This window comes from Hyaena hyaena, unplaced genomic scaffold (genome assembly GCF_003009895.1).
Source record: "Hyaena hyaena isolate Hyena2069 unplaced genomic scaffold, ASM300989v1 scaffold_105, whole genome shotgun sequence".
In the NCBI taxonomy this organism is placed as follows: domain Eukaryota; kingdom Metazoa; phylum Chordata; class Mammalia; order Carnivora; family Hyaenidae; genus Hyaena; species Hyaena hyaena.
Genome location: NW_024080737.1, coordinates 2,176,190 through 2,194,688, shown reverse-complemented (window position 1 = coordinate 2,194,688; position 18,499 = coordinate 2,176,190).

Sequence of the window (18,499 nt, the reverse complement as noted above, 5' to 3'; positions counted from 1 at the left end):
TTTATGAAGACTTTTAAACAAATTATAACACATCAAAGGTATGTATACTATCTATGTATGCAGGGCATTCATAGTGATACACATGGACCTATTTATGTATCTTTTTAAAATATGTAAGTGTATGTGTGTACCCTCCAGCCAGCTTAAGAAATAGCAAGTGGGACACCTGGGTAGCTCAGTCAGTTAAGCAACCGACTCTTGATTTCAGCTCAGGTCATGATCTCACAGTTTGTGGAATAAAGCCCTGTGCTGGGCTCCTTGTTGGGCATGGAGACTGCTTAATATTCTCTCTCTCCCTGTCTTCTCCTGTCCTTCCCTCTCTCTCTCTCAAAATAAACAAGTAAACTTAAAAAAAAAAATGACCAGTGGGTGATGAGCATGGAGGAGGGCACTTCTGGGGATGAGCACTGGGTGTTATATGGAAACCAGCTTGACAATAAAACTATTAAAAAAAAAAAAAAAAAAAAGACCAGTACTCTGAAGCTTCCAGTGTGCGTCCTCAACAGCAACCGTGTTCAACCTACCCCTTCCCAGGTACCTATTTTACTGAGCTTCATGGTGATCATTCCTTTGCCTTTCTTTATAATCTTACTATGCATGCATGTACCTCTAAACAATATATTGTCTAAATGTCCTGAATATCAATTTTATATTAAGGGAATCACACCGCAAGCATTCTTTGTAACTTGCCTTTTTCACTCAATATTATGGTTTTAGTATTGACCCATATCAATAGGCATAGGTTTAGTTTACACATTTTCACTCCTATGTACTGTTCCAGTGAATATACCACAATGGTTTATTGACCTTACTTTTCACAGATGTTTGGACTGTTTTCATTTTTTAATATCATGAATAACAGTGCATTTACAGGTCTCCTGGTATCCATGGCCAAGAGCTTAGGGCTCTTCGAGCTGGAATTGCTAGGCCTTCAGTAATGCCATGTGGTTTTCCAGAACAGTTTATCAGTTTACACTCCCATTATTTATAATAAAAATGAGAATAAAGTGGCTGGACCTTTACCTTATAAAATGCACAAAAATAAACTAAAGTTGATTAAAACTAAAATATAATATCTGAAACTACAAATCTCTTATAAGAAAACATAGACGAAAATCTTCCTGATATTGATCTTGGCAATAGTTTTTTTGGAAATGACACTAAAAACTGAGGCAACCAAAGCAAAAATAAAGGAACTAAAAAGCTTCTGAACAACAAAGGAAACAAGCAACAGGATGAAAAAGACAATGTAGGGAATGGAAAAAATTTTTGCAAACCATATATCTGACAAGGAGTTAATATCCAAAGTATGTAAGACACTTCAACAACCCAATATCAAGACAATAACAACAACAAAACAAATAACCCAATTAAAAAATGGGCAAAGGACTTGAATAGACATTTCTTCCCAAAAAACATACAGATGGCCACCAGGTATATGGAAAGGTGTTTAATCAGGGAAACAGAAATCAAAACCACAATGAGATATTACCTCCACCTGTTAGTATTGCTATTATCAAGAAAACAAAAAAATGACAAATGTTCACAAGCATGTGAAGAAACTGAAACCTTTGTACACCACTGGTGTGAATGTAAAATGGAAACAGTATAGTTTATGTTAAAAATAGTACAACCATATAATTCAGTAATCTCTTTTCTGGGTATATATCCAAAAGAATTGAAATCAGGATTGCAAAGAAATATCCACATTCCCACGTTCACTGCAGCATCATTTACAAAAGCTGAAATATGAAAGCAATCAAAATGCCTATTAATGAATTAATAGATAAAGAATATGTGGCATATGCACACAAAAAGATGACAGTCTTGCCATATGTGACAACATGAATAAACCCGAAGGACACTGTACTAAGTGAAATAAGCCAATTGTAGAAAGACCAGTACTTCATGATTCCATTTTTATAGGGTACCTAAAATAGTCAAACTCATGGAAGCAAATTATAGAATGCCAGGGTGCTGGGGCAGAAGGGAGTGGGGACTCATTGTCCAATGGATGTAAAGTTTCAGTAATGCAAGATGAGTAAGTTCTAGAGATAATGCTGTACAACAGAGTTCCTATAATTAACAATATTGTATTGTGCACTTAAAAAAATTGTTCAGAGGGAAGATCTCATGTTAAGTATTCTTACAACAAAAGCAAAACCAAAAACAAAGGAGCACAAGATTTTTAGACGTGGTAGATATGTCTATAACCTTGCCTGTGGTGAGTTTCACGAAAGAGTGTATGTGTATGTCCAAAGTCATCAAATCATATATATTAAATAGGTGCAGCTTTTTGTGTATCAATTATACATTAATAATGATGTTTTAAAAGTTTAATTTGTATATGAAAAACTAATTTATTGAAAAACATTAGAGAAGATCTAAATAATTTTGAAGCTATATGCTATGGCTAGGAAAATTCAATATTGTATAAGTATTAATTCTCAAATATACTGTAAATTTCATGCTATTCCAAATTCTAAATAGAGTTTTACATGTAAGTTACAATCTTATTTTCAAATTGATGTGGAAATTCAAAGGGTCAAGAATAGCCAGTATAGTTTTGAAAGAGAAAAAGATGAAGCAAGTTGCTCTACCAGAAATGGTAATTAGGGCAAGATGGCGTTGGTATAAGGATAGACTGTATCTAAAAGAATAAAATACAGAACCCAGAAACAAAGCGTTCCCTAGAAGGAAATAGTATCGATTGAGATGGCAGTGTGGATTACTAGAGAAAGGATGAATCCTATGAACAGTTCTCTGTCTATTGGTTGACAATATGGGGAAAGATAAAAACAGATTCTTATATACACAGAACAATCAATTCCTTATACATTAAGGACCTAAATGAGAAATGCAAAAGTTTTAAAACTTTTAGTAGACAGTAAAGTAGAATATATTTATGATCTCTGTGTAGGGAAGGGTTTCTTTAAAAAAGACACAAAAAGCACAAAGCATATACAAACAGATTTATAATTCTGACTACATTACAATCAAGATCTCAAAAGACATTTTAAAATCTCATAAAGAGGGTGAAATTCAAACCACAAACCAAGAAGACATATTTGCCATACACATATCTAGAAAATAACATATTAAAAATAACATATAAAGAACTCTTCTAAATAATTTTTTTAAAAGATAAATAGCCAAATAGAAAAACCAGCCCAAAAAAACATGAATAGGAAGTTGACAAAAGAAAAATATAAATGCCCAATAAATATTAAAAGATGCTCAAATTCACTAGTACTCAAAGAATTGAAATGTAAAACCAAGGTGAGAGATACAACTTCACACTCATCAGACTGGCAAAAATTAAGAAGTGAAGCAGTATTCTCTGTTGGTAATGATGTAAAGCTAAGAAATCTCACCCATTGTGAATGAGAATGCAAATCAAGACTTTGGAAAATAGACATTTTCCAGTACAGTGGGAAGTTCGCATATCCTATGACCTAACAATTCCACTGCTGAATACATATGCAAGAGGAACACTTGCACATTTACATCAGGAGACATGCATAAGAATGCCCAGAGAAGATTCTCTGTCATAGCCCAAACTGAACAAATTAAATACCCATCACTAAAGAAAGGATAAATCAAGTGAGACAAAGGCATGCAATGGAATACTATACAACTGTAAAAACTCAATCAACAGTTCCTTGGATGAATCATAAAAATAGAATGTTGCATGGAAAACACTGAATCACAGAAGAATATATATTCTCAATATTTTTTAAATGTGAAATATCTAAATAAACACATAGGTTATAAAACTATAAGGAAAGATAGGAGAATGATACACAATTTGAATTGTTCATTATTTCTGGATGGAGACAAGGAGGGAAAATTGGGGAGGGGCACACATTTTGACTACAGTTAAAGTTTACTTCTTGAGCTGGATGGTGAGCACATGAGTGTTGATTTTATTATCACCCCTTAAATTGTATTTCTTTAAAATATACATTATATATACTCTTCTGCATATATATTTTGTAAAACCCACAATTTACAAAAGATAAAAGAAGTTCTATAGTTAACAAATATGGCAAAAGCTGTGAAGATACATTTGATTGCTCACATTAGGGTCGTTCTGTGCCAGAGAGGAAAAGGAAGTGTGACTGCAGTACATGCAATGCCAAAGGTCCCCCTAATTTTTTCAGGACAGAAGTACATACATGAATATTCGGCCCCTGGCACATAACGGATATTTAACACAGTTGGTGAAAGAAAGGAAGGAAAGAAAGGAAAGGAGAGAAGAGAGCGAGAGAAGAGGGTCAGGTGAGAGAAAGAAAAAGGAAAGAGAGGGGGGTGGGGAGGGAGGAAGGCAGGTCACCCTGGATTTGTGAATAATTGATTCTACATAATAAGGAGAGTCCCTGTTGTTTGGAAAGAGTTTAGCCTTGTTTTGCCTGAGAGAGTACTCTATTCTCTTGCAGAATTCAGCCCCTTGTGTCTTCGTGTTCCTAATGACTGCACTGACAGTTATAGTACACCACTGAGACTTGCTTGTCAAACATTAACTACTATGTCATGTTATTATAGACTCTTTTTCTGATAGAGTAATCACTACTACTTATGCGGAATGACAGAAGTTGCCTGATAGTATTTAATCTAATTCAAAAATACAAGAAATAGCCCAGCTATGTAAGATGTAGAAAGAACCCAAAGGGATTTTTTTTTTTTTTTTTTGGAAAGTCAGGACAGGAGGGGAACCATTAAACATGTAACTAAACTCTGACAGACTGTACCTTTTGCTTTGGTTTCATGAGAATTAGGGCAGTAGGTAAATAATTCAGTATGTTGACTGCATGCTTAAATCTGCATTTAATTTTTTAAAATATTTTTGTGTTTTATTTTATTTTATTTTTAATACAAGTAGTTTATTGTCAAGTTGGTTTCCATATAATACCCAGTGCTCATCCCTACAAGTGCCCTCCTCAATGCCCATCACCCCCCTCCCCCCCCACACCCATCAATCCTCAGTTTATTCTCACCATTCAAGAGTCTCTCATGGTTTGCTTCTCTCCCTCTCCCCCACTATTTCCCCCCTTCTTCTCCTCCATGGTCCTCCGTTAAGTTCCTTCTCATCTGCATTTTAAATATTTTAAATATTAGTTTTTAAAGGTTGAATCAAGACAACACAAAATTCATAGCATATTTTAAACTATAAAAATAATGATAAAAACAATAATTTGTGTACATACCACACAGATTTTTAAAAATTGAACGTTGATGCAATCTTAGAGGTTCTTATCCCTTCCACTTTCCATCAGCCACAGGAAATAATGACTATCCTGAATTTTATTTATATTATTCCATGGCTGACATGGGGTGTTTTGTTTTGTTTATATAGTGTTTTGTTTTGTTTATATAGTGTTACATATTTGTATATATTCTGAACCACTAACTTCTTTGTTTTTATAGATTTTTGAACTTCATATAAATGCAATAGTGCTGCATTTTTTTTCTATTATGACTTGGTTCTTTTTCAGTCAACACTCTGGTTCTGAGAATTGTCCACATTGATAATGTAGCATGCCTATACCTTATTCATTTCCATTATTTTTTTAAATAATCGTATGGATATCACAACATCCATATTCATTTTTCCTATTGATTACTACTTACATTGTTTCCAGTTTCTTGTTATTATGACACTATGAACTTTCTTGTGTATGTCTCCTGGTTCACATGTGCAGATTTCTTTGGGACTATCCCTAGGACTGGAATATTGGGTGAGAGGGCATGCACATCTGCAGCTTTACTAGGTAATCGTTGTTTTCTATAGCAGTTGGCTCATTTGCACTCCCACCAGCACTGACTGAATATTCCCATTGCCCCTTATCTTCAGCTGTCATTTTTGCCACTCTTATGGATCAGTATTCATCAAGTTCTCTGATGTGCCAACTTATATCATACCTTTAAGTAACTGTAGATGTCATTTAGTCAGTATACAAACCATACACTTAGATCTGTGCCCATGATTTGAAGTTAGTGGCTCATGTTGAGTTGAGCCCCGGGTTCATTTGGGCATTTGTCAAAAAGCAGGGCTTAAAAAAAAGAGAACAACTCTGTTGTTTTCTCAATAAAGTGCTGATTGACAAATATGAGGAAAAAATCCTGATGTTAGTGGTAGAAATGAAATATTGTATTTGGCACTGTTGGGAAATCACCCAGGTTTTGTGGGTTTCTGACTTCATAACTACAAGATACTTGGATCAAAGTATACTTACTTTAGGTGACATATGAATTCATAATCCAAGGGAAAAAGCCTCATAAAAATAACTTAACATTAAATATGTCTTGCAAAAGAACCACTTAACTTGGCAAAATATTAATGAAATAAAACACATGGGTTAGATTTCGCTTATAATACACATAGGAATAAAATGTGCTCGACAAAATATGCTTTGGCTTTTGCCAAACTAGAAACATCTGAAAATAACCTAAGAGATTTCCCTAAACCATGGCATGTTTCTGGCTTTGTCCACCATTTAATTAAGTGTTGTTTTCATAATGAAGCACATTAGGGATGGGGGTTGTATCCAACCTACAAACCATTCTTTATGGAGTAGTAAAGAAATGGACAATAGTACTGACATAAAAAATGTTTAATTTCACGGTCTTACCTTTTTAGCATATGTTTCATATCAGCATTACTAGTTGTTTTCTGAAATCCCCTTTAGTTAAGAAAGCTATTGTTTTGTCCTTGAAAATGTAGGTGGAAGTCTATTATGGCTCAAGGACAAAGGAGGTAGGTAAGATGTATCCCTGCAAGTGCAGTACCATTGTTTATAAAGAACAAGTTATGTATGCTGATAAACCATAAATGGAGTTCAGACATTTTTCAAGGCAAGCTATTGATTTGTTTAGTGTCTTCACAATATAGACTCCTGAACCTTTAAAAACTAAGGTTGTAGAAATGGTATAAAAATATCTGTGAGTGCCATTTTAGTAACAATTTCAGTGCATGTGTAGACAAGTTATCTTCTGGAAAAAAAAAACAATTCATTTTAGAGATAAAAGCGTAACTATATTAGACTTCCACCCTCTTAATCTAGGTAAATCTGATTAGTCCATCTACTGAGAACAATAAAATCTGGACAAAATATATTTTTTTAGGTATTTGGGGAAAATGTGTTTCAACTCATTGAAAAGACAGAAAGATAATAAAATATCAAGGTGTGAGCCAAGATGTACACACATGCACACACACACATTATATATATCCACATGACATAGTACAAACCTATACCAATTGCACTCTCCAAGGAAGTACTAAAGAATAGTACATGGCTATATAATTTCCAAGCTTACTGAGGAGAAAAGAGGAATAAAATATACTCAGTCAAACTAAGATCAAGAAAAGAGAGAAAAAGAATCATAAAACAAGTAGAAAACAAATGCTAACATGATACATTTAAACCCAAGTACACAATTAGATGTAATGAACATGATATAAATATTCTAATCAAAAGACAAAATGATCAGATTGAGGAGGAAAAGACCCATATGATATAAAAAGACATATCTAAAACATAAGAATAAAGAGAGGTTAAAATGAAAAGAAAAAAGCCTATTTTATGACCCAGCAATTTCACTTCTGGTGTACATCCTCGGCAAATTCCTGAAGCTGTGCACCAGGAAACACCTACAAGGATGTTCCTTTTGTGTGTATTTAACAAACACTCATGTAGCACTTACTACATTCCAGTCATGATTCTAAGCAGTTCACAAATATTACCGCAGATAATCCTCATAACAACTCTAGGAGGTAGATACAATTAATACCCTTGCCTTGTAGATTAAAAAAAAAAAAAAAAAAAAAAGCCTGTGCATAAGAAGGTTAAAATTGTTGCCCAAAGCCATGTGACTCATAAGTGGCAGGACCGGATGCGAACCCAGGCAGCCCAGCCTGAGTGTATCTTCCAGCCCCAACCCTACCACTTCTCTCCGTAAAATCCTCTTCAACACCTGCAACTTCATCCAACAAAAGAATGGATTAACAGAAAGTGCTGTATTCACAGGATAAAACGCTAGCAGCCACAAAATGATATATATCTACATATTTATATACCTGTAGATAATGTATATATAAGTAGCTCTTAAAGCACCTTATGGTGAAAAATTTTTTGAAAGGATTTGCAATACAATTAGTATTATTTCTCAAGTGTTTTGTAAAACATACCAATGAAACTATCTGAACCTCGAATTTTCTTTGGGTGAATGTTTTTAGCTATGACTCCAACTTTGATTTTTTAAAAATATTTATTTATTTATTTTTCTTCACGTATAATTAACTTACATTCTCATATTAATTTCAGGTATTCAATACAATGATTCAATAATTCTATACCTTAGTGCTAATTGAGATAAGCCTGTTCTTTTTTTAAAGTTTTAAAAAATGTTTACTTTTTGAGAGAGAGAGAGAGAGTGAGTGAGAGCACAAGCAGGGGAGGAGCAGAGAGAAAGAGGAAGATATAGAACTCGAAGCAAGCTCCAGGCTCTGAGCTGTCAGCACAGAGTCCAATGTCAGGCTTGAACTCACGGGCCATGAGATCATGACCTGAGCTACAGTTGGTCGCTCAACTGACTGAACCACCCAGGCACCCCAAGATAAGCAGGTTCTTAATTTTCTTTATTTTATAGTCTTCTTGTTCCCTCCCCTCTGACAACCACATTTGTTCTCTGTATTTAAGAGTCTTTTTCCTGTTTGTCTCTTTTTTTTTCCTTGTGTTGTTTCTTAAATTCCACATATGAGTAAAATTATATGGTATTTGTCTTTCTCTGACTGACTTATTTCAGTTAGCATTATACTCTCCAGATATACCCATGTTGTTATAAATGGCAATATTTTATTCTTTTTTAAAATTTTTAAAGGTTTATTTGAGAAAGAGAGAGAGAAAGAGAGAGCATGAGTACTCCAGGGAAAGGCAGAGTGAGGGAGGCACAGAATCTGAAGCAGGCTCCAGGCTCTGAGGTGGCAGCACAGAGCCTGACGTGGGGCTCAAATTCATGAACTGTGAGATCATGACCTGAGCGAAAGTCAGAAGCTTAACCGACTGAGCCACCCAAGTGCCCCAATATTTTATTCTTTTTTATGACTGAGCAATATTCCATAGCATATATGTTATATATACATATATTATTTATATATGTATATACTGTATATCATATCTTCTTTTTTCCATTCATCTGTCAATAGACACTTGAAGTGCTTTCATATCTTGGCTGTTGTAAATAACACTGCAATAAGCATAGAGATGCACATATGTTTTTGAATTAGTGTTTTTGTATTCTTCGAGTAAATATCTGGTAGTGAAATTTCTGGATCAAGTGGTAATTCCATTTTTAATTTTTTGAGGAACCTTAGTACTATTTCACATAGTGGCTGCAACAATTTGCATTCCCACCAAAAGTAGGATTCTTTTTTCTTTACATCCTCACTAACACTTGTTAGGTCTCATGGTTTTGATTTTAGGCATTCTGACAGATGTCACTGTGGTTTTAATTTTCATCTTCCTGATGATTAATGATATTGACAGTTTTTTCACATGCTTTTTGGCCATGTCTCTCTGTATGTTGAAGGCATGTCTTTTCAAGTCTGTCCATTTTTAAATAGGATTATTTGTTTTATTTTGGTCTTGAGTTGTAGAAGTTCTTTATATAGTTTAGATGCTAACCCTTTATTGGATATATCATTTGCAAATATCTTCTCCCATTCAGTATGTTGCCTTTTATTTTGCTTATGGTTTCCTTTACTGTGCAGAAGCTTTTTGTTTTGTGTAGTCCCAATAGTTTAATTTTGTTTTTGTTTCCCTTGACAGAGGAGAGATATCGAGAAAAGTGTTTCTATGGCTGATGTCAAATTACTGCACTTGCTTTCTTCTAGGAATTTTATGGTTTCAGTTCTCATATTTAGATCTTAAATCCATTTTGAGTTTATTTTTGGTATGGTGTCAAAAAGCAGTCCTGTTTCATTCTCTAATTCCAATTTTAAGTAAATATTATATTTATAAGAAACATATTATAATAAATATATTTGTTTATATATTAATAAACATATTAATTTAAAATATTAAAAACAGCCTATAATAAATATAAGGCTGTTCTGATTATCTCTTTTTTCTTGAATAAGTGTTGACAGTTTTTGTTCATTAAGGAATTTATTCATTTCATCTAAGTCATCAAATTTATTGACATAAAATTTCCATAATATTTTCTTACTCTTCTTTTAACATAGCTGTAGAATCTGTAATAATGTCAACTCTTTTATTTGTGATATTGGTAATTTGTGTCTTCTCTCCGTTTTTCCAATCAGTCATGTTCGAAATTTTCAGCAAAAGGATGTGCCCCTTTCTTCTTTACCAGTATGGGGAAATTAAAAAAAAATTTGTTACCAACATAACAAGAAAATAATTATTATCTCAGTCAAGTGTATTTATTTGCTATCCATCTCTTTATTTCTGCATCAGAATTCTTTTCAATTATAGACTTAGTAGCTTATTGATGCTTTTAAAAAGATTTTAAAAAGTCTTCATTCATAAAATTTTGATTGAATTCCTCCTTTGTGTCAGATAGTAGCCTAGTAGCATAGTGCTGAAGTCCTCAGATGAATTAAAACCTAGTTTCTGTAAATTTCCAGTGTGGCTAGAGCAGGGTGACCAAAAGCAAGAGTGGTAGAATTTAAATTTGAAGCCATGGAGGGAGAAGGGGGATACTATGTTATACAGGATTTTGCTGATCTTGAAATGACTTTGGCTCTGACTCTGCATGAGGTCAAGAGTCATTCCATTGCAGAGAATTGGGCAGAAGGGAGTCAATTCTGTCTTGTATTTTCATAGGATTATCTGGATGTTCAGCTAAGACCATATTGTAACAAGGCAACGGCAAAAGCTAGGGAGCTATTCCAATAATCTAAATGAGACATGAGATGATAAGGTTTTGATCACTATAGTAGTGGTAGCAGAGATTGTGAAAGGTGATGGGCTCCTAGATATATTCTGAAGGTATTGACTCCACTGCACAGAGTTGTATGTACATGAGTGGTTGTAGCAAAGCTAGGAGGGGGGCTGAGGGCCACATTACAAAATCCTTTGTGTGCCAAGACATGAGGTTTGTAGGTCATCCCCAGGCAATGGGGTGCCACTTATTAATTTTAAGCAACAGAGTTATATATCATATTTTATTCTAGAAAGCTGATTCGATGGCAGAGTTGAAGGGGCTGTGTTGGAGGCAGTGAGACCTGTTAGGGGACTCCTGTCAATATCCAGACAAGAGAGAGTGAAGAATTTAACAGAAACAATAACTCTCTAACTATCACATTGGAGAGAGGGGAACAGTCATGTATTAGTTTTCTATTGCTATGTGACAAACTACCATGACATAAATGGCTTTAAATGACACATATTTATTAGTCCCACATTTTCTGTAGGTCTGGAGTCCAGGTAGGCTTAGATAGGTCCTCTGCTCAGGGTGTCCCAAGGTTGCAATCAAGGTATTAGTTGGGCTATGTTCCCATCGGAAGGCTGAACTGGGAAAGATTCCTCTTCCAACTTCCCTCTGGTTGTTGGAAGAGTTCATTTCCTTCTGTTTGTAGGACTGAGGGCCCTGGGTTTATCCCATTTATTGGCTAGAGGCCACCTTCAACTCCTAGAGGTCACCCATAGTTCCTTATCATGGGGGCTTTATCAACATGACCAATGTTTTCATCAAACCAGCAAGGAGAATCTTTAAAGTGAGTCTGCCAGCAAGATGGAGTCATATAACATACAGTAATCGCAGAAGTGACAGTCCATCATCTGTGTCATATGCTATCTGTTAGAAGCAAGTCACAAGTCCCACCCATACTGAAGGGCAGAAAAATCCAAGGTATAAACAGCAGAAAATGGATCATGGAGGGTAATCTTAGGATCTATCCACTGTAGACCATGAAGAACGCTGAGGACATGGAATGGACAGAGTCTAAGATCATTGGCTGTGAGCAGGAAAAGAAAAGAGAGAAATAAAGGATAATGCACAGCCTTCTAGTTTGTGTGCTTGGTGGATGGTGAGGGCCCTCCACCAAGATAAGAAACAGAAGGAGGAGCAAGTTTAGGAGAATGAGTTCTCTCAAATTTGAGGGTAAAAGATATTACTTTTACTACCATTTTTAAATCCAATTATTCTTTATTATAATGAATCAAACTGAATAAACCTTAGCCACAGGTCTCGATTTCTCTGTTCTAAACAACAACAACAACAACAACAAAACAACAAAAATCACTTGATTCTCACAGTCCAAGCCATATGCTATTTTACTGAGCTAAAAGGGAGTTCCTGAATATGTCTGGGTTTTTCTGTGCCCATAATGAACTCTTACAGTGCTGGGAGGCTGAACACAGAAATGGTGTATCTGAAGGAGTGTCACTGATTTCAGGTTGAAAAATTATTTATAGAAATTGAAATCATCTAAAAATTCTGTGTTTATATGTAATTTGCCCATTTAAATTTTTTTAAATGTTTTATTTATTTCTGAGAGAGAGAAAGAGAGAGAGCATGAGCAGGGGAGGGTCAGAGACAGAGGGAGACACAGAACCTGAAGCAGGCTCCAGGCTCTGAGCTGTCAGTACAGAGCCCGACGCAGGGCTCAAACCCACAAACCATGAGATCATGACCTGAGCTGAAGTCAGACACTTAACCAACTGAGCCACCTAGGTGCCTCCATGTAATTTACCCATTTAAAACTGCTTTAAAACCTCTGTAGTTTCTGTAAAGTAAGCATCTTAGTCCAGCTTTGTGGTTAGAGAGAATGTTCTTTATTTCAAGCTTACCAAGGGGGTGGGAGCTGTGCAGAAACAGAAGGGGGAAAAAATAAAGATAAAGCCATGTTCTGTGCAACTAATCACTCTGAGGAATTTATTAAAATTCCACATGAACAGATAGAGTCCACGATCAGGTTTATTGAGTTCCAACAGTATGTGGCTAGAAACTACCAGACAAATCTAAGTGGCTAAAGTGGACATATCTGGGGAAGCGAACATGTTGTTTGTTAAGAGAATCAATTTGGGAAGTCACACTTTCAGGTACATGGAATGACTATATTCATTCCCAGGTCTTTCCTGCCTCACTGGCTGTCCATGAAAGCCTGCGATTGTCATTAAAGGGGCTCATTTTTCATAGTTGGATCCTAATGCATCTCCTAGTCCACTTCCTTTGCAAGGAGCTGCACTGTAGGGACCCAGAAAAGCCCTCTCACAAACCAGGGTTTGGCTACTTTAGCCAAGCAGAACTTTTTCAATGGCAAGTGGCAGAAAACTCCATGTAAAATCATTTAAGCTATTAATGACTTGGCCTGCGGTGAAGAAGGGTAGGTCTTGTCAACTTCAGGGGCAGTTGGTGGCCAAACGAAGTCACTAAGATTTGGTTTCTTGGTGGCCATGTGGCAAGGGCAACCAGACGTTCTATTTTCTTGTCATCAAATCTAGCAGGGAAAGACTCTGTCCCTTCGAAGCCAAATATTCATCTTTCTCATGACCCTCACTGGCCTGGAAGGGGTCACACCTCATTCTGTAAGTCAATCATTACGGTCAGGAGAATGTCATCTCTCTGATTGGCTAAGACCCAATGTATTTTATGTGAGTGAGCTTTGTCCAAAGAATGTTGCTTCCTAAGGGAAATTTGGGTACAGCTTTTACCAGATAAGTGGATGTTGGGTGGTAAACACAGGAGAAAGTCCTCTTCACCCCAGAAGTGTGACTTTTAATTGAGCCAGCAATTTATGGACATGGCAGCACAATTGCCAACGACACAGAAATATTGATATTTCCAAATGTATACCTTGCACTTTATTCTTCCCCACTGCACTACCCCACACATTCATACACTTAGTTTGACTGAAAGCTAGTTAGAAGAGGTTCTGAAAGATTCTATTGCCTTATGCATAGGCAAAACCTCAGATCAATAAGGGGAGAAAGCCCATGTCATACACATAAAAGGGGAGAGGAGAGCCTCCTGATATAACAATCCACTGGGTACCAGCAATTAATTTATGCATTAGAGGTTTGGAGAGCATTCTCCTTAAAGGAGAGAGAGAGATATAACACTGCGCATAAGGGATCCCTGGTGTATTAGGCCTGAGAAGAGGAGTTCTATATTTGGATGGTAAAAGGAAGTGAATTAGCAACTTGGATTGGCGCAAGAAAGAGCAGTGCTGGCTTGGAGAAATCCCCAGTGCTGCTGGGGTTGCTTCATCCAGTTGTCCAGTGTTTCTCTAGCAGTACCAATAGCATAGTTCGCCTTCCCTCCTTTGGACTGGCCATTTTGTTTCTCTGGTGGTATTTTCCTCTCATGTTTGGTTTAAACACTATCTCATTCCACTACTTTCCTCCTTCCATTCCTCACCAAGCCTTTCACTGATGCCTGCCTGGTAAAAGGCTCCACATCTGATATTAACCTAAAACTTCCTTGATTCCTTAAAATGAGTTATTCATTAACAGAAGCTAAGTTACTGGTTGTTAGGCAAATCTTCTAATTCTTTCAAACTCCCGATCCGCCCAGAGAAGCTTCTCTAAACCTACTGTAGAAATAGGTGAAGCTTTGTGCCAATTGTTAGCTCTAAGCAGAAGGTTGGGAGAGCGAGGAGAAGTTACTCATTTGCCCGATTCCACACGGTGAGTCCAGGGGAGGGAATCAAGTGTACAGCGGCTTGACAAGCAGCGCAGGGAAGCACGGCGGCTGCTTGCGGGACGGGACTGGAAGGCGCAGGGGCTACCAGGCTGCCTCTGAGCGTGGTCATGGTTCCAGCCGAATTACTCGAAAGATCAAGCTTTTTGCCTTCTATTTCCTATGATGGCCAGGGTTTCCCGTGCTAAGAGGTATGGCTATCTTTTTCCCCTGTCCTTTTGTTCAGCCAAAACAAAAGCTAATTAAAGTAAATGTCAGCAGCTGCAGTGATGAAGGAGTGGGCTGCGGGAGTGGGGCAGAGAAACTTCCAGGGGCTGGCTGATTATGCAGATAAAGCACATTTGGGAGTTGTGTGTCTAGCCCTGTATGCATGCTTTTCAGTTATTAGGGTAAAAAAGCCACCTCTCTGCGGGTTATTAAAACATGTCTCTAGGCCTCAGGAGCAGAAATTTGTGCTTCTAGATTCATAGTATGTGCAGTTTTGTTTTACTCCTTAACTGTCTGGGCTCATTTCTATTTCACACTTTTGGTTACTTCAAGAAACATCTTACAACCAGCAAAGAAACTGGCCCTGTCTATGGTTTTCAAAGAAAATTCAGCACCATCTTTCCAGTCTGTGGGCTGAGCAGTCACCATTGCTGTTTATTGTTGCTGTCATTTTTTCCTTCGATATTTATTGTAGCTATCTTACAAATCATATTGAATCTACCTACTTTTTGTTCTTTTAAATACATATTTAAATTGCTATAGTAACCAACCATTGGATTCCACGACATTTTAAATTGAAGTATGTATGTCTTCAATTTAAGGAATAGAAAAAATACTTACATTTTTGAATTGGTCGATGCAGGTGTTTAGTATATGGAATTTAAATGTAAATAAAGACACAGTTAACAGTGAATTTTCTTTGTAATTTGAGAGTTTGGGTATGTTTTGGGGGGAGAAACAAACCTACCAAATTTGAATTAAAAATTTTTCCAAGATTTATATTAACTACTGGTATTTATATTGACATAAGATTTATTCAATTTATACCAAGATTTATATCAATTAAGAAAACATGGCCTGTAAAGTAAAAATTTATGAAAATGGATACACTATGAAATCATTATTACAGATCACAAATTCTTGGTTTAAAAAGTTTGTTAGACTTGAAGATGTTTCCGTCAGTCCCAGTGAGAAAATGTTTCTTATTTTTGCTTCAGTAAGTTGCAGTATGTATTCAAAATAAAATGTTTTTTAAGCTGTTGCCTAAACAGGTCACCAAGCCTATTTTTGTATGTCCTTATGATACTTATCCTGCTACAAACTTAGACAGTATGAGTTCTAGAAAAAGACCAAGGACTGAGTCCTTTAGCATCGTTTGGAATAACCCAGCCTCAGAGGCTTTCAGTAGAAGTGAATGTAGCAAGATGTCATGGCAGAGGAAACCGAGAGACGCCTAGGGAACAATAGAGATTTTGTGGGAAGGGCTGAAATATATGCGGCCAATTCCCATGGGAACGCCTGTAGTTCTTTCACACTTGTGTGAAAAAGATGCTCCTTGAAAAGAATCTTTAATCCTTTCTTTCAAGGGAAAAAAAATCTATCCGAGAACTTTATTGAAAGTTTCTAGAACCCAAATGGGTCTAAGCTAGTCAGTGGGCATTTATAATACAGGTGAATAAAATGAGAAGATTTTGATGCACAGTAGTGTTGTCCAAAACATAACGTAAATAAATGTTGCTATTCTAGAATTTTCTAAAGTGAGGAAACCAGGGAATACTCTAACCAGAAGTTGGAAGTTAGAGGCTAATTCTCACAGAATAAATTGGTTTCCTGAGATAATTCTGTTTATTGAAATCCCTCCAAAGAGCTTCCATTTTTTTCCAGGTGGTATCCCAGTAGTGGGTCAGTTAAGTCCACCAGTTCATATGTATTTTTATTTAAGAGATCTACTGATGCAAAGCAGAATAAACCAGCAATGTTTTATTAGTGATTAGAGCCCATTGAGTGCAGGTCACCTTGAAAAGTCATAAAGAATTTTTCCCTCTGGTGCCCTGGAGGGAATTATACACTACATCCTTGCTGATAAATGTGGGAGTAAGCATTGCACTTATGTGGGAAACTCAGGCATTGGGAGTACCCAGCCATAAAAAGTCTGAGATGCATTGTATTTTAGTCCATTTCCACTCTATAAAAAAAACTCAGTTACTGTTTAGCCATGGTTGAAGGCTAAGGCTATCTCTCCAGGGAACAAATTTGCCAAAAAATTAATATGGACGCCTTCAAGATACTATATAAACTTACCCAGGTTTAGGTTGGGGGGAGAGTACAGTTAGGATATAAATATGACCCAAATGGAAAAGACTTTATAAAAAGTCTTTAACATGTGAACTCAGTGTTGAGTAGCAGTACAGCAGTGTGTTAGCTCTTACAAGGGATGGCATAGGGACATGGTAACAGGAAAGTGACCTATAAAAATAATGGCATTATTAGGGATATGATTGCTATTACATCTTGTGTGGTTGCTATATGCTAGGTTCTGTGTTGAATGCTTTACATAATCTCATAAAACCTCCCAAAAACCCATATAACAATCCTCAGGTGCAAATAAGGAACCTAAGGCTCAAGGAAGTTAACTGATCTAACCTGGTAATGATATAGCTGAACCCAGTAGTGTTTGGGTTCCCACGCTCTTAACCACTTGGCTCTTCTTACTGGGTTTCTATAAAATGTCCAATTCTGGACACTACATTCCTTTAAAAATGGAAGAAAATTGAATAAAGCCTAGCAATAAGAGCCATTAATAAGGAATGGAGAATGAAGAAGAGGGAAGCCTGAAGAGATACAGTGTGTTCCTATCTGTAAACCAGAAATTACCAATGAAAGGCTACACCTGCTCATGGATACCTGGATTCTCCATTTTTATAAAGAAAACTCTTCAAGGGAATTCTCCATATGTGGATGGCAATAAAAGTGTGATTGATCACCAAATGTCTAGAATGATTTACAGGGTCTTTCCTCTGGGGCATATGAGCTGGTTCAACGGCCGGGCGTGGCCAGCCTGACCACACGCCTTCGTGGGGTAGCACTCATGGGAGTCACATCTTTGTGATCGCACAGACGAATCCGTCTGCCGCACGGCTTCCTGTACATGTTGCCAGCAGATAGGTGATTTGATGAGGAGAAGACCCTCAATAAGGACAGACGAATCAGGAGTAGGGAATAATACAATTTAAAAACATGTTTTTAACTGCACCGTTGAAACCATTAAGTGTTGAGAGTTTCAGAACCTTTTCCTCTTCTGGAGTGTCAGCAAGATAAACGTATTCTCTGAGTGTTGCTGCAATATTTAAAGTACAAATCTGACTTAAAGTGCAAATCCAAGTGGATTTTTATGAAGAGCCTCCCAGCAAGTAGAGTGGAAAAGAAGGTATGCATTTTTTGTTTAGTAATTTGTTCCTTTTAGTAGCAACTTCCTGCATCCTTAAAGTTTCAAAAATATTAATCTAGAGGCAGAACAAGAGGATCACTGCTTTAGGAACTGGGACTCGGTGGACAAACGCTCAGTGTTTCAAACTCTGGGTGTGAAATCTTGCGAGGGTAGGAGGAGTTCATTAAGCTGCAGTCCTCTCTTCCCCAGGCTTTGTGAAATGGCTCCCAATAGTCATTCCATTCACCTGTTTTGAGTTTCTGCTGAAACTGTTTCCTGCGTGGCTTTCTCTCCCCATCCCGCCCTCACCCCCGCCCCATTCTTCCCAGGGAAAGTATAGGTTTTCACGAACACAGGGAGTTTTGTTTTCTCTGTTAAAAACAACTTTACTTTACTGGAGCAGGCTTTCTGTTTCAC